Source organism: Camelus ferus, chromosome 2 (assembly GCF_009834535.1).
Source record: "Camelus ferus isolate YT-003-E chromosome 2, BCGSAC_Cfer_1.0, whole genome shotgun sequence".
Classification (NCBI taxonomy): domain Eukaryota; kingdom Metazoa; phylum Chordata; class Mammalia; order Artiodactyla; family Camelidae; genus Camelus; species Camelus ferus.
In genome coordinates this window covers 29,828,881-29,850,796 of record NC_045697.1, presented here as the reverse complement: position 1 = coordinate 29,850,796, position 21,916 = coordinate 29,828,881, and the positions used below count along the sequence as shown (strand labels likewise).

Genomic DNA, 21,916 nt, shown 5'->3' with positions numbered 1-21,916 from the left:
GACATAAAGAAGGAAACACAACAAGATGGATAGGAGGGGTGGACTCGCAATATAATCAAATCCTATACCCCTCCCACGTGGGCGACCCACAAATTGGAGAATAATTATATTGCAGAGGTTCTCCCACAGGAGTGAGGGTTCTGAGTCTCACATCAGGTTCCCCAGCCCAGGGGTCCAATACTAGGAAGAGAAGCCCCCAGAGTATTTCGCTTTGAAGGCCAGTGGGGCTTAACTGAAGGAGCTCCACGGGATTGAGGGGAACAGAGACTTCATTCTTAGAGGATGAACACAAAATCTCATGCTCACTGGGACCAAAGGCAAAAGCAGTAATTTCATAGAAGCCTGGGCCAGATCTACCTGCTGGTCTTGGAGGGACTCAAGGGGAGGTGGGAGTAGCTGTGGCTCACCCTGGGAACACAGATATTGGTGGCAGACATATCAGGGAGCAGTAATCTGCAAGAACTCTCTTGGAGGCTGACATCTTGCTTGGGTCATTAGCACCAAAATCTGGCCCCATCCAATCCCACCTGTAGGATCCAATGCCTGTTTGCCTCAGGCCAAACAACAAACTGGGTGGAGGCACATCCCCACCCATCAGCAGACAGGCTGCCTAAAGACTTCCTGAGCCCACAGCCACCTATAGACATGGCCCTGCCTACCAGAAGGCCAAGACCCAGTTCCACCCACCAGTAGGCAGGCACCAGCCCCTCATACCAGGAAGCCTTCACAAGCCTCTAGACGAGACTCATCCACCAGACACTAGACACTAGAAGCAAGAAAAATAGAATCCTCCAGGCTGCAGAATAAGGCCAGACCCTATGCCAGGACCAGCTGGCCCCTGGCCTTGGGTGACAAGAGGGGAGTGCACTGCTGGAACGCATAGGACATCTCTTACAGAGAGCCACTTTTCCAAGGTTGAGAAAGTAACTAACCTACTACATACATAAAAACACAAATAGAAATTTAGACGAAATGAGGCAGCAGAGGAATATGTTCCAGACAAAGGAACAAGATAAAATCCTAGAAGAACTAAGTGACATGAAGATAGGCAATCTACCCAAGAAAGAGTTCAGAATAATGATTGTAAAGATGATCAAAGAACTCAAGAGGAGAATGAACAGAGTGAGAAATTAGAAATCTTTGACAAAAAGTTCGAAAATATAAAGAACAACCAAATAGAGTTGAAGAATACAATAACTGCAATGAAAAATACTCTAGAAGGAATCACTAGTACACTAAACGAGGCAGAAGAAAAGATCAGTGAGCTGGAGGACAGAGTAGTGGAAATCACTATTACATAACAGAAAAAAGAATGAAAAGAAATAAGGACAATTTAAGAGACCTCTGGGACAACATCAAGTGCAGTAATATTCACATTATAAGGGTCCTAGAAGGAGAAGACAGAGAGAAAGGGCCTGAGAAAATATTTGAAGAGATAACAGCTGAAGAATTCTCTAACCTGGGAAAGGAAACAGTTACTCAAGTTGAGGAAGCACACAGAATCCCATACAAGATTAACCCTAAGAGGAATACATCGAGACACATCGGAATTAAAATGACAAAAATTAAAGATAAAGAGAGAATATTAAAAAGCAACAAGGCAAAAGCAACAAATAACATACAAGGGAACTCCCATAAGATTACTAGCTGATTTCTCAGTAGAAACTCTCCAAACCAGAAGGGAGTGGCATGATATTTAAAGTGATGAAAGTGGAAAACCTACAGTCAAGAATACTCTACCCAGCAAGGCTCTCATTCAGATTTGATAGAGAAATCAAAAGCTTTACAGATAAGCAAAAGCTAAAAGAATTTAGCACCATCAAGCCAGCTTTACAATAACTGCTAAAGGAACTTGTCTGGACAGAAAAGAAAAGGCCACAACTAGAAATAAGAGATTACTAACTGGAAAAGTTAACTAGTAAAGGCAAACATACAGTATAGGTAGGAAATCATATAAACACAAACTAATAGGAAGGTTAAAAGGCAAAAGTAGGGAAATCATCTATACCCACAATAAGCAGGTAAGGAATACACAAAACAATTAGATATAAAATATGACATCAAAAACAGTAATCATGAGGCGAGGAGAGTACAGTTGTAGGGTTTTTAAAATACATTTGAAATTAAGAGATCAACAACTTAAAATAATATACAAACCAAAAAAAAAAAAAAGGAATTCAAACTTAATACCATGGATAGTCATTAAATCACAAGAGAAGAGAACAAAAGAAGAAAGGGTGAAAAAGGTTGCAAAAGAGCAACAAGAACATGCATATCAATAATTACCTTAAATGTAAATAAACAAATGCTCCAACCAAAAAACTGGCTGAATGGATACAAAAACAAGACCCATATATTTGCTGCCCATAAGAGACTCACTTCAGATCTAGACACATACACAGACTGAAAGTGAGGGGATGGAAAAGATATTCCATGCAAATGGAAACCAAAAGAAAGCTGGAGTAGCAATATTTATATCAGACAAAATAGGCTTTACAATAAAGACTGTTACAAGAGATGAAGAAAGACACTACATAATGATCCAGGGATCAATCCAAGAAGATATAACAATTGAAAACATACATGCACCCAGCACAGGAGTGCCTCAATATATAAGGAAAATGTTAACAGATATAAAGGGGAAAACTGGCAGTAATACAATAATAGTGGGGGACTTTAACAACTCACTTAAATCAATGGACAGATCATCCAGACAGAAAATCAATAAGGAAACACAGGCTTTAAATGACATATCAGACCAGATGGATTTAACTGACGTTAATAGAGTATTCCATCTGAAAGCAGCAAAATACACATTCCTTTCAAGTGTACAGGATAAATCAGATGCTGGGCCACAAAGCAAGCCTTGGAAAATTTAAGAAAACAGAAATCATCAAACATCTTTTCCAACTACAACACTATGATATTAAAAATCAAGTACAAGAAAAAGACTGCAAAAAACACAAACACGTGGAGGTTAAACAATATGCTACTAAAAAACAAATGGATCACTGAAGAAATCAAAAAGGAAATCAAAAAACACCTAGAGACAAATTAAAATGAAAACATGACAATCAAAACCTATAGGACACAACAAAAGCAGTTCTAAGGGGAAGTTTATAGTGATACAAGCTTACCTCAGGAAACAAGAAAAATCTCAAATAAACAACCTAACCTTACATCTAAAGCAACCAGAGAAATAACAAACAAAACCCAAAGTTAGTAGAAGGAAAGAAATAATAAATATTAGAGCAGAAATAAATGAAATAGAGACTAAAAATATAGAAAAGATCAATGAAACTAAAAGCTGGTTCTTTGGAAAAATAAACAAAATTGATAAATCTTTAGCCAGACTCATCAAGAAAAAAAGCGAGAGGGCCCAAATCAATAAAATCAGAAATGAAAAAGGAGAAGTTACAAAAAACACCACAGAAATACAAAGGATTATAAGAGACTACTACAAGCAACTATATGCTAATATAATAGACAACCTAGAAGAAATGGACAAATTCCTAGAAAGGTACAATCTCCCAAAATTGAACCAGGAAGAAACAGAAAATATGAACAGACAATTACCCATACTGAAATCAAATCAGTAATTTAAAAACTTCCAACAAACAAAAGTCCGGGATCAGATGGCTTCATGGGCGAATTCTATCAAGCATTAAGAGAAAGGTTAACTCCTATCCTTCTGAAACTATTCCAAAAAATTGCAGAGGAAGGAACACTTCCAAACTCATTCAATGAGGCCACTATCACCACGATACCAAAACCAGACAAAGACATCACAAAAAAAAAGAAAATTACAGGCCAATATCACTGATGAACATAGGTGCAAAAATCCTCAACAAACTACTAGCAAATAGAATCCAACAATGCATTAAAATGATCATACACCATGATCAAGTGGGATTTATTCTAAGGATGCAAGGATTTTTCAGTATCCACAAATTAATCAATATGATACACCACATTAACAAATTGAAGAATAAAAAACTATAGAATCATCTCAATAGACACAGAAAAAGCTTTTGATAAAATTCAATATCCAGAAAGTGGGTAAAGAGGGAACATAACTCAACATAATAATAAAGGCCATATATACAAACCCACAGCTAACATCATACTCAGTGGTGAAAAGCTGAAATCATTTCCTCTAAAATCAAGAACATGATAAAGATGCCCACACTTGCCACTTTTACTCAACATAGTTTTGGAAGTCCTAGCCATAGCAATCAAAGAAAAAGAAATAAAAGGAATCCAAATTGAAAAAGAAGAAGTAAAACTGTGACTGTTTGCAGATAACATGATACTATACATAGAAAAACCCTAAAGAAGTGACCAGAAAACTACTAGAGATCATCAATGAATTTGGTAAATTGCAGTTTACAAAATTAATATACAGAATTTTGGTGCATTTCTATATACTGACAACAAAGTATCAGAAAAAGAAATTAAGGAAACAGTCCCATTTACCATTGTATCAAAAAGAATAAAATACCCAGGAATAAACCTACCTAAGGAGGCAAAAGTCCTGTACTCCAAAAACTATAAGACACTGATGAAAGAAATTGAAAACAACACAAATAGATGGAAAGATGTACCATGTTTTTGAATTGGAAGAATCAATATTGTTAAAATGGCAATACTACACAAGGCAATATACAGATTCAGTGTAATCCTTATCAATTTACCAATGGCATTTTTTATAGAACTGGAACAAAAAATTTTTAACTTTGTATGGAAACACAAAAAACTCTGAATAGCCAAAACAATCTTGAGAAAGAAGAATGGAGCTGGAGGAATCAGGCTCCCTGGCTTCAGACTATGCTACAAAGCTATAGTAATCAAAAGAGTATGGTTCTGGCACAAAAACAGACATACAGGTCAATGGAACAGGATAGAAATAAAACCAAGCACTTATGGTCAATTAATTGATGACAAAGGAGGCAAGAATATACAATGGAGGAAAAATAGTCTCCTCAATAACTGGACAGCTACATGTAAAAGAATGAAATTAGAACATTCTCTAACACCATATACAAAAATAAACTCAAAATGGATTACTTAAATTTAAGACCGTATACTATGAAACACCTAGAGGAAAACATAGGCAGAACACTCTTAGACATAAATCGCAGCAATATTTTTTTGGATCTGTCTCCTAGAGCAATGGAAATAAAAGCAGAAATAAACCAATGGGACCTAACTAAACTTAAAAAACTTTTTCACAGCAAAGGAAACCATAAACAAAATGAAGACAACCTACAAAATGGAAGAAAATATTTGAAAATGATGTGACCAATAAGGAATTAATTTCCAAAATATACAAACAGCTCATACAGCTTAATATTAAAAAGAAAAAAACAATCTACTCAAAAAATGGGCAGAAGACCTAAATAGACATTCCTCCAAAGAAGACATACAGATAGCCAATAAGATGAAAAAATGCTCAATATCATTAATTATTAGAGAAATGCAAATCAAAACTGCAATTAGGTATCACCTCACACCAGTCAGAACAGCCATCATTAAAAAGTCTACAAATAATAAATGATGGAGAGGGTGCAGAGAAAAGGGAACCCTCCTATAAATATATAAATTAGTGCAGCCACTATGGAGAACAATATGGAGGTTCCTTTAAAAACTAAAAATAGAGTTTCCAAATGATAATCCCACTCCTGGGCACATATCCAGAGAAAACTCTAACGCAAGAAGATACATGCACCTCAATATTCATAGCAGCACTACTGACAATAGTCAAGACATGGGAACAACCTAAATGTCCATTGACAGATGAATGGATAAAGAGATATGGCCTACTTATACAATGGAATGTTACTCAGCTATTTAAAAAGAATGAAATAATGCCATTTCCAGCAACATGGATGTACCTAGAGATCACCATATTAAGTGAAGTAAGTCAGACAGAGAAAGATAAATATCATAGGATATCACTTATATGTGGAATCTTAAAAAAAAATGATACAAATGAACTTACTTAAAACCAGAAATAGACTTGCAGACATACAGAACAAACTATGGTTACCAAAGATGAAAGGAGAGGGAGGGATAAAATTAGGAGCTTGGGCTTAACATATACACACTACTATATATAAAATATATAAACAACAGTGACATCCTGTATAGCATAGGGAACTATATTCAATATCTTGTAATAACCTATAATGGAAAAGAATCTTAAAAAGAATATTATATATCTGAATCACTTTGCTATACACTTGAAACTAATAAACACTGTAAATCAACTATACTTCAATTTTTAAAAATTTTTTAAAGACTTAATGATTGAAAGAATGTGAATATGTAGGAAAAAAATAGCAGTCGGGCCAGGAGGAGTGGTAAGGTGGTAACAATTTTTTTAAAAAGCACACACAAGCAGTCCTATGGGAAGACCTACATAGCAAGGAACTGAGACCTCCTGTCAACAGCCAGCAAAGACCTGAAGCTCCTGCTCACATGAGTGGGCCATGTGAACTTCCAGCCCCAGTCAAGCCTTCAGATGATTTCAGCCCAAACCAGTATCTTGTTTGCAGCCTCAAAAAAGACCCTGAAACAAAACCATCCATCTAATCGTTCCAAGTTTCTGATTCACAGACACTGAGAAATGATAAATTTTTTTTTATATAAGTTGCTGTTTAAGGTTAATTTGTTATGCAGCAACAGATAACTAATGTACCATCACAAAACTTTTAACAGTTTTCTTAACAAATATCTAGAAATATCCCCTCTTCTATTGCTATCTCCTCTCTCAATTCTCTCCCTGTATGTCTCAGGAACATTGTCTTATCAGCCATTCTTTCTCATTCTTATATAATCAATGTCTCCCCTCCTCCTCTCTCAAAGCCAACTAATATGTTCAAGTCTCTCCCATCTTCAAATACAGAAAAAAAAAAAAATCCTACTGTAACTTTATGTTCCTTCTATCCCTGCTATTTAAAGGAGTCTCCCTTCTTCACTGTCAAGCACCATGAAATAATAATTTACACTCCCTCTCTGAGCTTTTGCAACTCCCACCAAGCCTTAAACCACTGCAGTCACTGCAATCAAAGTTCACACTGTCCTCTTACAGCCAAAGGACCCTGCTTCTTAAATATTCTTGACTATCTCATAGGCTCCTCCAATAACACATTCAAACCTGAACTCATCCTTTCTTCTAACCTCATTCATCTTCCTATGTTCCCTACCTCAGGAAATTATACTACCCAGTTAATCAGGCCATAAATTTGGAAGTCACTCTCATTTCCCCATTTCGCTCACTTCCTCCATCCATTCAGTCTCTAAATCCCATCAATATTACATCCTTAGTGTCTCTCACATTCACTTCCACTTTGCTGCCATCATCATCTTTTATCTACATTCCTGTAACAACCCTCTGGGGTCCCTGCTTCAGTATTGGCCACTACAATCATTTCCTTCCTTGCCACCAGGGTTATCTTCCCGAAACGTAATATAAAGGTCCCTTCCTTACTTTTGATTATTCCCCATTGTTTACAGATAAAATCTAAACTTCATTTAAAAATACTAATAGCTGTTAACTGCTATTGAGCACCTGACTATATGTCAAGCACTTTTAGATGGGCTTTACATGTATTAACTTTTTAATCCAAACAGTTCATGAGGTAGGCACTCAAAGTACTCTTAACATTTTACAGATGATGAACTAAGGCACAGGGATGCTAAGTAAGGTTCCCACAGTCACAGAGCTAGTAAATGGATGGGCCAAGTTTTAAAGTCCAGCTGTCTGATTCCAGAGCCCATCCAATTCTTTTAGTTCTGACACCAAGCCCTAAGTCATGATGCACAAGGCCTTCCTTACCATGACCCAGTCTTTTCTCCCCGCAGCCTTTCCCAAATGCTATACGCGGCCCTGCTGCTTCCTAAACACACCCCGCTCCTGCCAAGTTCATGCCTCTGCTCAAACTGTTGTCATGATCTAGAAAATCCTTCTCCAGCCCTTGCTCTCACCTCTCCTCACCTTTACCTTCCTCATCCAACTGACAACATTTGCTCATTTATCAAGACTCAACCCACATCCATCTCCTCAAAATACTGATCCCTACCCAGGGAGAAATGTTCACTTCCTCCTCTGCAGCTACCAGGAACCGCAAACTCTTTGTGATAGACTGAAGTGTTGTCTGAAGAATATTCACTCTCCTCCCTTCCACTGTAAGCAGATGTCTTTTCCTGTCCCACTGACTTTGGACTTGGCCACATCACTTGCTTTGGCAGTGGAATATGAGTAGCTGTGATGCAAGTGGAGACTTCAAATCCACTGCATGATTTGGCAGGGCTCTGGTGCACCTGTCATTCATTTGCCATAAAGACATCTCCCAGGTAGCCTCTAATCCAAGGAGAACAAACACACATGAAGCAGACCTGAACCCAAACCACAGCCTTGATTGACCCAGAGCCTTAAACAGAACTGCTCCAGCGGATGCTTGGATCTGCGAGCAAATAAAAAAAAATACTGCTGCTGTCCGCCTCTGTGAGTTTGGGGGGTGGTTTGTCACACTGCACTATTGTACCAAGAGCTGATTAATATATACCTAGAAGTCTTAATTTCATGTGTTTTTTTTTTACATATCTTGAGGGCTGAGAATAGTGCTAACAACACTAAGAGCTCTTAACAGATTTTTAAAATATAAAACACACTTTTTGATGTATAATTCAGAACTGTTTCATATTTTTACTAAGTACTATAAATAAATGGGCAACCATCACCACTAATTCTAGAATATTTCTATCAAGCTACTCATAACCATTATTAGTCTCTTAGTAGACTTTAAAATAATGAGTAACTTAATGATATGTAAGAAAATTCTTAGAACTCTTATTCCAAACTAAACATTGCAGAAAAAATGTTTTCTCAGAAATGTGTCTCCACAAGGGTTTTTTAAAAATCTTTTTTAAAATTTTATTTTAAAAATAATTTATATTCACATTCACTATATATTTTAAATATCAATATTTAGTATTCTTTTAAATTGCTATTGCAAGGCAAAGCCCATTTGGGGATTTAATTTTCAGTCTGTAGATTACAGAGAGATGCTTACATAAAAGACACAAAGCATTCAGGAGGAAGAAGAATCTCACGTAGTTCAAAGCTATCAGTAACTGAGGAAAATGTGACATAGAATCTGCTTTTGCACTTAAAAAAAAAAAAAAACTTGGTCAAGTGCCAAAAATGAAACTCAAAGTTTTTAGTAATAAGGACCAGAGCTTCAAAAATTAGCAAATCCACACTTTAAAATAGAAATGTCAAAATCCAAAAAATGACAAGATTCAAAAACTACTCTTGTTGGATAATTGACACCATATTTAAACACTCTTACTCTTTCATTTTATAACAAAGAAAACTGTATTTTTTTAAAACAAACCTCTAATGACAATCTCATTTCACTCTATTATCAGAGAAAGAGGAGAGAGAGAGAGGTTCTTATTTCAGAGAGTAATTCCATAAAAGAGATGTCTTTGGAAAAATAGTTTATTAAAGACTTGAATGTTGAATAATGGGATGTATTAAAAAACTCATGTTGTGGCAAAATGTTCTGAACTCAAATTTTCTACATATAGAAAAAGCACCCTAGACTTTGTTTTGCTGTGCTATCTGAATCTATTTTACCAAATTTAAGAAACCTGAAAGCCATCCCTCTAACCATCACTAGCCCTTAAAAAAAAATTTTTTTAAGAAGTGAAAATCTGACCAAGGACTAGCAAAGAAACCAGTGAGCTTTTCGAGTATCCTAACTCTGCCTAAACTATCCACCCAGTTTTTATTTTTAACCTCCTCCTTCCCGTACAGGCTCTGCATAGGATCCAGCTGTGCTGTGCCAATCTGGGTCACTCAACCAGAGGATCAGTGGGTGACAGCCGCCATATCCACTTTTAGAAGCCCGCATGCCTGGGGAGCGCGGGGGCACAGAGCCCAACATTCTCCAGCCCTGGAGGGTCCAGCAAACAGCAACTGCGTGGTTTTGCTATTTCTAGGCTTCAGGCTCCAAAAAAATACATCCTTACCTGAGATACAAAGTTAAATGTAGAAATCAGATTCTACCCTCTGTTTTTATAAGTTCAACTTCTTTTTTTTTTTAAGATTCCATAGATAAGTGAGATCATACAATATTTGTCTTTCTCTGTCTGACATTTCATTTTGCATAATGCCCTCAAGGTCCATCCATGTTGCTGCAAATGGGAAAATGTCATTCTTTTTACGGCTGAGTAGTATTCTATTTTGTGTGTGTGTGTGTGTGTGTGTGTGTATACACACACATATATATACCACATCTTCTTTATCCAGTCATCTGTTGATGGGCACTTAGGTTGCTTCCATATCTTGGCTATTATAAATAATGCTGTGATGAACATAGTGGTGCATATATCCTTCTGAATCAGTGTTTCTGTTTTCTTTGGAAAAATACCCAGCAGTAGAATTGTTAATCATATGATAATCTATTTTAATTTTACCATAATGGCTGCACCAATTTACATGCCCACCAACAGTGTACAAGGGTTCCCTTTTCTCCACATCCTCACTAACACTTGATATTTGTTGTTTTTTGAGAATAGCCATTCTAACAAGTGTGAAGAGATACCTCATTACGGTTTTGATTTTAATTTCCCTGATGATTAGTGATATTGAATACCTTTTCATGTATTTGTTGGCCATTTGTATGTCCTCTTTGGAAAAATGTCTATTCAGTTCCTCTGCCCATCTTTTAATCAGATTGTGGTATTGTTACTGAGTTGTGTGAGTTATGCTATTTCTTAAATCAATACTTCAAAATCAATCTGATTCACTCAACTACATTTAGTAGCACCAATTAGGTGCTGGGTTGGGTACTTGACATTCAATGATATCTATAAAACTAACCCTTTTCTAGTCTAATAAAAATAGGAATAAAATAATCTATTAATGCCTTTTTAAACCAATCTTAGATTACAATCCCATGCTTACCTCCAAGAAGTAGCCACTGTTTTGTTTCTTTATTATTTCCTTGCTTTTCTCTATAGTCTTGCCACCTATGTATGTGTTCCTATGTATTATGGCATTTTAATTACAAAGTTAGTAACATTGGTTAGTGACCTCCTCATCATCTCCTTCCCCAGATTCTCCTTTAAGGAATTCACCACTTCACAGTTTGGTGGCAGCCAGTGGTAGGGATGGACCTACCATCCCTTAGTAGGGAGGGACTGGGGTCAACACTGATTGGCTGAAGCTAATCGACTCATGTATTTCCCTGGTGATCACAAAAGAGGGATATGTCTCCTCTCTCTGCCTACAGGGTGTAAAGAGAATATGAGGACTGGAGTTACTCTTGTTTAGGCTAGCCCTCAAGTTGAAAAGCCTGGACTTCCTGGGATGGGTGGGGCAGGTGTGGATGCATTACACAAAGCCTGAGCAGAAAGCCAGACAATGGACAGCACTGTAGAAAGGCTGAGAGAGCCCCTGTCCTTACTGATATCACTGAGCTGCTGAGTCAGCCTTGTCTGAAGTAGGACTCTACCTCCAGACTGTCAATAGGCCAATAAACCATCTTTTTTTTCTAAAGCCAGTTTAGGCTGGATTTCTTTTGGTGGGAACCAACAGAATACTAAAATACACAAAAGAATGTCTGAATGAAAAAATTACTAAACACACACTCATATAAAACCAAATGAAAAGGCAAACTTTTTTAACACATTACACAATTCACAACTCTTGATGGAAACTAAAAGTCAGTGGTTTATCATGTCAGAGCAACCCCAGGGTCCATCAGGCCACTGCGGAACCAAGTTCCCATATGCATTAGAAGGTAGGGCTGGGGAGATGCCTGGGGCCTCATTTGGATAAAATATTCTCCTTTCCAGGTAGCAGCAACTATCAAGTAGCATACTGGGTGAAGAGATTCATTTGGAGAGTTTCTTTAAAATTACTGAAAACATGTCTAAAGCCAATACTGGCCTCCAGCATCCTGAGGCATCATCCCCAGCCCCACCCCATCTGCCTCTTCACTACTGCTCTCCCTCATAAATTATTGTCATGAACTATGGTAATCTGAGGAAGTTTGGAGAAAATCTGATGGCTGTCCTCCCAGAGAGAGCCAGCCCTCCCTCCCCCGACAGCCTCCAGCTTCACTCTGCACCTCCCTTGCCCTGACTCCCAGCACCGCTGCCTCACTGGGCTCCTCTGACTCTTCCTTTGGAGTCTTCGCACAGCCCACAGCCTCCATCCGGAAGACGATCTCCTTCTCCCTTTTGTCTGGCCAGTTCCCGCTCATCCTTTGGGTCTCAGCTGAAACAGCACTTCCTGAGAAAGGCTGCCCGAGGCCCTGTGGACCCCCTCTCTCCATATTCCATACAAGCTGTTCTTCCCTTTCTGAACATGCCCTCTGCCCCCCGCCCCAGAACTCTGTGTTCAGGGTCTCCTAGTAGAATGTAGCCCCACGAGGGTGGGGACCACATTTGTCTCATCTACTACTGAGTTCCTGGGACATGCTCAATAAATATATGATAAATGAGTGAATAATGTCCCAAACTGCGACAAGTTGCCAACAGGCATAGACTGGCTCAGGAAGGCCACACGAGTAACAGCCTAGAAGCTAACAACCAGTTTCTTCATTTCCAGCTCATCTCCCAAGAGCTTCTCACCTACAACAAATAACTCTTGTGGGTTCCCTTGGGGAGAAGAATGCTGCTTTTAAGTACCACCAAGGTACAGAATCCCATGGAAAGATGACTCAGGGGGAAAAAAAAAAAACTACACTATTCCACTTCTCCAAAAACAGTAGGATCTCCTCCCAGGAATGTTATCCAAGGTCATCTGATAGTAGACAGGAAATGTGAAGTTCCTAAAAAAGTTTCCTTAGGACCCAAGCCCCTAATCTGTGTGTATGAGCATGTGAGTGAGAGGTAGTAAGTGTGCATGAAACATTAAGGTCCAAGTATTTCTACAGACTGGGAGTTCGAAATTTGTAGATACTGACAGGCATATGCAGGACAGATAAACAAGATTATACTGTGTAGCACAGGGAAATATACACAAGATCTAGTGGTAGCTCACAGCAAAAAAAAAAAAAAAAAGCAACAATGAATATATGTATGTTCATGCATAACTGAAAAATTGTGCTCTACACTGGAATTTGACACAACATTGTAAAATGACTATAACTCAATAAAAAATGTAAAAATAATAATAATTTTTAAAAAGATCCAAGTATTTCTACTATAAAACAATATGCATATCCCTGGAAAATGAATGAATAATGTCCCAAAGTAGGACAAGTAATCAAAAACCTCATATGTGGCAAAAATCACACACTAAAAAGTAACAGGGTTTATGGAAAATTCAGAGTTGGGGCAGAAGGCTCAAATCCCATTCAACTTTGTAACCAGAACACTAACAAAAACAATAAGAAACTGAAAATTACCAGCACAGATTAAAAAGATGTTTTCTATTTCCTATCATAGAATAAAAATGGGACTTTTGCCAAAAAGGTGGAGCAGGGCAAGGGTGCAGGATGGAAAGGGTGTGAGGAAAGACTGAAGCTGCTGCATCATGGAGATAAGATAAAGTGCAGAAAGTTCAGGAAAATCAGACCTTTTAATAAGCACTAAGCCAAGCGAAGCCCAGAGCAAGAACAAGGTGCCATCGCATTCGTGGTTCACTTTTATAGCCTCCTTCCCTTTCAGTTACTACCAATTGGCGGTGCAAATACTAAGGTGCTAAGAACAATCTCACATGAACCATTGCAACTTGCATCTTAAAAGCATTACTCCTGATTTCCCAATTGCATATGCAATAATTCACACCACAGAAACATAAATTGTAGCAGAACTTGTATTTGCTTAGAACACCAGGGGCCAACACCGGTGAGGGGTCTAAGAGTGGAGATGCAAGTAGGAGGTACCAAGAGAAGTACCACTGTGAGGGGCACCGTTTGAGGTCCCTGGAGCCACATGAGATCAGTCCTGACCAGCCTGCCTGCCAGTCTTAACATGAGTGAAACTCACTGGAACAGGCAGAGTAGAGAACCTTGAACCTGTTCAGTGGGCAATGGATATCTGGGTTACACAAGGACTAAACAGGATGACAGAAGTGGAGCACCCAGCACCACGCCTGGCAGGACACACACTAACTACACATGCTTTCTTCCTCCTGTTAATAATCATTTCTGTTCCAGGACTACCTGAATGCAGACAGGGAGCCAGGTCTCAACCAAGGGGAAAGAGATCGGTGAAAAGAAAGGGGGTAAAAATAGTTACACCCATCAGCTGTGGTTTATTCTGCTCCTGTAATGGTTCTTCGTCAAAGTCCTAACCACTCTCCTGCCAAAATGTATCTTTCTGAAAGGTTTCAGAGAATGTGCTTGGGAGTCATAGAGGTGGAACTGTTTCCTAGCAACTAACAGTACCATGCACATAGAAGATGCTCAATGAACAGCTGTTAAGGGAAAGCGGAGGACAGAGGGAGGGGCAGGTATAGTTGGGATGATGATCTTTATAGAAGTTTTCCTTTTACTTCTAGAGAATAGCAGTCACCAGCCCAAGCTCAGGCTCTGGAACAAAATTGCCTGTGTTCAAATCCCAGCTATGCCACGTATTAACTATGTGACTTCAGGCAAGTTAACATTTCTGTGCTCCACTTTTCCCGTCATGTAAAATGGGCATAAAATGGTGCTTATCTGCCAGACACAGTGCTAGGTTTATATATATATATATATAATGTATATTATATACATTATATTATGTTATATTTTATTATAGTATATTATCTCAAGCACCTAGACTAGCACCATCACATCATAAGGGCTCTGGAAGTGTGCTATATTAACTATTATTATTTTTATTTGGCACTGAGCTAGCCACCTAATCACTTTACTTTATCACATCCCGTCAACTCTTGCAACATGAGGAATCAGGCTTCCACTTGTCGCCCCCACCTCTATATATGACATCTTGCAAGGTTCCTGAGGAAGCAGGCAGCAACCACGTCTGTTGGTTGATAACAGCACTCAACTCCACAAGCTCTTTTTTTTTAATCTTTTGTAGGAAGGGCAAAGAGGATACCGTTTCTCAGTGTTTCCATTGGGTCATGACAACGAGTGACCATAACCATAGTCACTTATTAATACCACCTGCTGGTCATTAGTCTTTGTGGGGTATTGTCCTTCTAAAAATATCTATCTAATAAGAACTCATGCAGATGACCACTCCAATAAGATTCCTCCATGCTTTCTTCTTAACTGGACTCCTCCAACAGGTGAGGGGGAGAGAAGGAGGTGAGAGTCCCGGTGCAGAATGCTGGGGAGCATGTTTACTTAAAGAAAGGTGTTTGCTCTCCAACCCTGCAGACAGGAACTGCAAGCATAGTGAGCCCTGCACCAGTCTAACCTGAGGGGAAGGGTGGCCACCTAAATAATTCCTTCAGCTGATGCCACCTGCCCAACAGCCAACAGCAGAATCACTTTCCAAGTGTCCAATCACTGACTGTCTCCAGGCGACTACTGGGTAAACTGCTTTTTTTAATCAGTCTTTAAAAAAAATAAAAACACTTTGCTTCCTGTCAGGGCAGCAACAGAGTCTATTTTCTCTGCCACTGAACAGTCCAAGTGCCAATCAGGCGATTGTAGCTGCTGGGCACAGATTCACTGAGGAATCTCTCAGGCAGGGGGGAATGTGGCTCTGGGACCTGGACCGGGAGCGGAGTGAATAAACCGAGGGAGAGAGGGACAATCACTAAGACCCAGACCTTGGCCACGAGAGCTCTGGGGTTTATCAAAGTAGGCAAATCCCAAGCAGCCACATATTCATTGCAATGAAATATGACAACTTTCTAACAGAGGTGAATACTAAATGTCAGGTGTGCACAGAGAAGGGAGGATTAGCAGCTTAGAGAAATCAGGGAGTCTGCCTCAGAGGCAGTCATATTTAAGCCCTGTCTCAAAAGGATTTGTCCCTGGAGAAGTGGAGAAAGGGCATTCCATGGTGCCCCTAACTCAACCGCCATTCTCCCCTTTCTCCTGAGGAACAGAACCTAGATTATAACCTGGGAACATTGCATGCTCCCCCTGCAGTCAGGAGTGGCCATGTCATTGAAATTCTGGGCAATAAAACAGAAGCAGAAGTGTCAGGAAGAAATTTCTAAAAGTCATCTTATAAGGGAAGGAAGCACTCTTCATTTTCCCTTCCTCCATCTTGCTTCCTGGAAAGGTGATGTGATGATGAATCTCTAGCAGCCATATTGTACCATGAGGTGGGGGGGGGGGGGTCCTCTAGAGATGGTGGGTTTGAGTATTAAAAGAAACCTAAGGGGGAAGGTATAGCTTAGTGGTAGAGTGCATGCTTAGCATGAAGGACGTCCTGGGTTCAATCCCCAGTACCTCCACTAAAAATAATAAATAAATAAAATAAACCTAATCCCCTCTAAAAAAAATAATTTTTTTAAAAAAGGAAAGAAACCTAAGTTACAGACCGACCTCCTGAGTTTACAACTTAGGGGGCTTCCAAATGACATGTGACTTTATTAGTTTATAAAGCACCTTCTTTTAGAAGAATTGGGGTGGCAAGTTCCCAAATCAGAGGACATCTGTGGGTCACCAATCAAAGTCTCACACAAAATTGCTCTGCTCACTCACTGAAAAGCAGGCAGGTCCCCTCTTACTTCAGAGTGGAGTGCAGCCTCTGCAGCCCCAAATTGGTGTACGAATTTTAATCCTGGAGTCCAGGCTCAAAAGTAAATTTCAAAGTCCTCCTTGCCATTTCTCCTGGAAGAGGGGCTCAATTTGTGCCTTGGCCCTAAGCAGTACAGCATCATGCAAACCCCACTTTGAGTGGCCTGCAAGAATATTCCAGAACTTCTCACTCAGCTCCCTTCCCTGCCCTCCACTACACCTTCAATACAGCTGGAGAACTTTAAGAGTGATTATGCTTTTCTCAAAACATAGTCACAATAAAAGCATGTGTTGTGTATACACGCAAGCCCTTATCTAAATAAATTAGCATCAATCTAATTCCCCTGCTCAGCACCCTTCGATGGTCTTAGCCTAAATATTACTTTTACTATGAGCCCCTGTCTGCCTAGAGTTCTTCTCTCTTAAGTCCCCCATGCTTTGTCTGCATAGCACTTATCCCAATTTGTTATTATGAATTTACTGTCTAAGCACCCCCCCCCACCCGCCGCCACCACCACTACATGTGCACTTCAGGTGGGCAGGAATTATGCTTATCTTGTTGGTCATCTAACCTTGGTTCTCAGCACTGTGCCTGGAACATTGTTGGAGCTTAGTAAACACTTTTCAGGAGATGAATTTTAAAATTTGTTTAAAATGCTTTCACCCATCAATGCTTGTTTTCACTATTCATGCTTATTTTTAGCGTTTACACTGAAGTGAACTTACAAGTGAGTGAAAGCCAAGCATTTCAAATAATTACTTCCGTATTTTAAACCATTTGATGGAGCCTATCCTAGCCTTCATTCAGTTTCCCATTAGAATAAAATAATTGTCTGAGTATCATTTTTTGTGGAAATATTTCTTAGGAGAGGAAAAGAGAGCTGTCTGCTCCACAATAAATGTAACTTCAATTCCTCACTTGATGCACTCTTTTGGTTAAAAAAAAAAAAATTAGGCTGAGGACTTTTTAATAACAATATGGGGATGTGAAAATGAAAAAGCCAGAAGCCCTTCTGTCCTTGACCTTTATTCAAAACAAAAACAAGTGCAGGTCTATTCTTACATGGCATCCTAATGGGCTATTTAGGGATAGATGGGTGGGGTACACCACTAACTTCCAAGGTTGACCAGGAGGCTGAGCTGCCTCCTACAATGGCTGTACCAGAGCAACTGGCATAGTCGGAATGCAGAGCCATGGCAACACGGAGCTTTCTCAGCCTAACCAATATTTTATCCTTAAGGTCCCCCCATAGATAAAAGGCTTCAGTTCTGCTGGGAGTGTAAGTTTAGCGGGGAAAGGTGTAGCCGAGAGCTTCCTTAGGTGCATGTTGTATGACTGCATCACTTTGTTTCTTCCCTTTATACCAAAGAAAATTCCCTGAGATACGACGTCACTCCATCAGGGTTAGCTGCAGGAGGACTTCTCTTTGGGAGTGTTGCTTTCAATACTGCAAACATGGAATTTTACCACAGCAGAACTCAACTCCACGACATCATTCTTCCTTGCAGAGAGAGAGATATAACATCTCCCTGTGTCCAGGCAGAAGTCTTTCCAATCATTCTCTCATTCTTTTTTTTAAGGACTATTTTTTTTTCCTGTATCATCTAGTAACCCTCTAGTTTAGGCTATTTTTATATTTCCCAACCACTTAAAAACAAAGTTCTATTATGCTTTTCTTTTCTCATTTGACTGCACTAATGTCATCCTTTTTCCTACCCTACCCCTCAAAGATTCCCCATCTTTTTCCCTCCCCTCAAAATACCCTATCTGATACTTTTCCTTTGCTTCAAAAGTAAACACACACACATTCTTAGGAACAAATAAGAGGAAATATTATAAAATTGAATTGCATGTTTTTCTAAATCACAGAAGAGTGAACTGAGCTTCAAAAAAAAAACCAAAAAAAAAAAAAATCTAGCTTCATTGGGAGCAGTTTAGTCAAAAATCAACCAGTGTTAATTGATTCAGTCCTCAATCATGAAACTAAAGGCCAAAATGACTGGGGTTAACTGGACTGTAGGCAACAGGGGTGCCGACGACAAGCCAGGATTCCCAGCAGTCACAAAGCTACTTTGTTCAGACCCTTCAGCTCTTTGGGATGGGACCAGGATACCTGCAGGAGAAGCCGCCAATCTCATCTCTTGGAAGGACCTGTCTCTTGGCTGAACTCAACAACAAAACTGTTCCCAGATGAGATCTTGTCCAGATGGGAGAACTCTCAGGTAAAGGTGAAGGAGCTTAGGTAAAGGTGAAGGAGCTTTGGTAAAGGCCTCAGACGGATGTGCCAACAGCACTTAAACAGATCAGCACCAGCACAGGGAAGAGACAGCCCTTTGCACCCATATTTGGAGCACAAAAGAGATCCCACGAGTGGTAGGTCTTTGCTTAAACTGTCTGGGGAACGTAAAGTATGGAATAATGCACCCTCTCACCTCCTCCACTAGAAAATGCTAAAGCACACGTGGGCTATGCATTTATTCATCCCTGTATGGAAAAACCACTGGAGATAAAACTGTAACCAGAGAGCCATGGGCCCTAATATCATAAAAATATAATATTCTAGAATATCTGTTCTCTTAAGGAATCATATGCTAATGAATCAGGATGCTTCAAAAATTGTTTTAAAGTAATTATTTACCTACAGGCCATTTGCCCTAATAAAACTTGAAGAAAATGACTGGGGGCTATGGCAGTAACAGGAGACAGAAACCGGGTTCTAGGACAGGATTCTCTGTACCACAGACAACTCCAGTGCCCAGTTCCGTCTTAGCAAAGTGAGGTCTGAAGGCAACCAGCAAAGGTGTGGAGCCTGATTCCTCCTGCCTGAGCACCTTGGTAGCACTGCCTACTTGGTTTCCTGCCCCCTCCACACACATACACCCCTCAACGTAATGGTCTGTCCCGGTGAGGACGGCCCCTCAGTCCTGGCAGTGGAAAGGTACAAACTATGGAGAACAGTCTAGGGAGCTGCAGCTTGAAATCCATGTCAGACCTCCACAAAAAGGCGGGGGTGGGGGGCACCTCTGCACAGTCGCAGGAACAGAAAGCTCAGTCCTTACAGGAATTTTCACACATGATCCTAAATGTAGGAAACAATACAAGAGATCAGATAACAAGGACAGCCTGGGTTCGAACCCTGACTCTAACAAGTACCTCCTGGCTAGGTGACCCTGGGCAAATCTCCCAATTCCTGGAAGCCCCAATGTCTTCAGCTACAAATTTTGGATATCTGGATATATTTGGAGAAGTTGAGAAAGGATACCTTCGATGAAAGTCCTGGTTTTGCCACTTACTTTGGGCAAGATATTTTCTCACCTGTAAATGGGGGAATAACAGTACTAACTTACAAGGGTTTAATGCCTACCTTGACTTTTTCACCCTGTGTCTGACATGTAGTAAGCACTCAAAATATATCAGCTTTTATCATCACGAGCATCAGTTTCATCACCATCATTACCATTATCATGTTACCCCTAGCTATGACACTTTTAAGTGTCAGAACAGTCCAAAGCAAAAGAAGAAGGCCAGGCCAATTTCCAGGGGCTGCCTGGTCCCACCTAGCACTGACTGCCACCCAGAGTCACCAAACAGATGTCTGCATCATGGCTCCATTGTCATCCATCAGCAGAGAGCAGGGGGCCCAGAGATCCAGTTGCTGGGGACATATGCTCTACCCTACCCCCTCTTGGTGGCCAGAGCTCAGTCTGCCTGCCGATTTGGAGCTTGCCTGATGCAAACTCAGTTTCCAGGGAGATGCTGGGGCGAGAAGAGCCAGCTCCACCTCCCATTCCACTTCCTCTTTCCCCAAATCTGTGGGACCTCACTGTTCTCCAACCATGTGACAGCATTGTGTCATAGCAGCCCTGTATACAAACAAGCCAGACTATTTAAATGTCATTGTGAGAAAGATGCTGCCTCCTCTCATTTACATATCTATTCAGACTACTACTCCTTTCTTGATCTAGCCAGAAAAGTTTTTCTTCCCCTTCCCTGGCTCTCCATGCAGAGCTGGAGAACCAGATGCAAAGTTAAATCCTGGTTGCAGTAAAAAGATATGAGTCATCAAGTACTGACAGAAAAGGAGAATTGGAATGACTACATAACTTACGGCATATGTTCATTCGTCATTACATCCCAAATGTCATATGTAACTGGCCACTAAATGCTAGATTCTCTCAAAGGCTGCATATAAATTCTTCCAATTGCCGAACAATACAACAGCTCTCAGTCTTGGAGAACTAAGGTACCCTTGGTGCTTTAAATCTTCAAAATCAGGTCTCAGTTGAGTAAGAAAACCGTTCTATGTGAGCAGGGGGAAATGACCCGAAATGATGAACTGATCCCTTCCAGCACTAGCTCCCATTCATGTGAAATATGCATTAGGTCACAAACGAGATGATATTCACCACCAAGCCCCACAGGTATGCTATGATTAAAGTTAAAGGAGTCCAGAAATGTCTCAAGTAGAAGTAAGGCCGACTTGGGTTGAAATTTCCAACCCCTCCCTAAAGGCCTGGCAACTTGTTCCAAATCACAACTGAAACCAAGTTGAAGCGACATCTGTTTCTCCAGAAACATTGCAGAGAAGAAATACAGATTAGAACAGATAAATATTGTTGTGGGTGGAGAGGCAGAGGTGGGGGGGTGCCAAGAAAATTAGAATCATCTACCTGCTAACAAAGTCCTGTAACTCAATAAATACCATCACGGGGAGGAAAAAAATGAAAAAGAAAAAAGAAGGGTGGAAGGAGGAAGGAAAATAAATGGGGGAGTTATTCTTAGTTATCCTAGAGGGAGTTGACACAACTCCAATGAACAAAACACTGCTACACTGAGAGGAATATTCAGACAACCACCATTTGTATAATGATTTAATGCTGGATTGTCCACAAGAAGAGAGGAATTGAGCATTCTGCTTACAGTTTGATAACAAAGACTATGCATTAAACTTAAATATCCAACATGATATCGAGAAGTAATTTTCTAAGCCTTAATGGACTATCGGGATCACTGTATCAGTAGGTATTACTGGTTTTCCTCTGATCCCTGAATCTCTTTTAATGCAAGTTAGAATAACATAGAGCACCTCCTTAACTTCTAGTCTAGGTATCTGAAGCTAATAAGGTGAGACAATAGAAAGAGATCAGTAAACAACTGAATTGTATTTTTTACACTAAGAAACTCAGGGTTCTGGAGATTTTCTTTCCAAATCAGCTGTAGTAACAATAGAGTGGTGATGGCA

At 39.9% G+C, this 21,916-nt stretch overlaps 1 protein-coding gene and 1 long non-coding RNA gene across 18 annotated transcripts in view; one reads left to right on the top strand and one right to left on the bottom strand.

Moving 5' to 3' along the window:
- Window positions 1-21,916, bottom strand: part of LIMCH1 (LIM and calponin homology domains 1) — a 307,050-nt gene that overhangs the window by 281,596 nt on the left and 3,538 nt on the right. The gene's annotated exons all lie outside the window — the stretch shown is intronic.
- Window positions 1,701-20,263, top strand: LOC106730529. The gene is made up of 3 exons (XR_001366991.2): window positions 1,701-1,854; window positions 15,936-15,939; window positions 20,253-20,263. It is a non-coding gene; the product is annotated as an uncharacterized LOC106730529 (long non-coding RNA).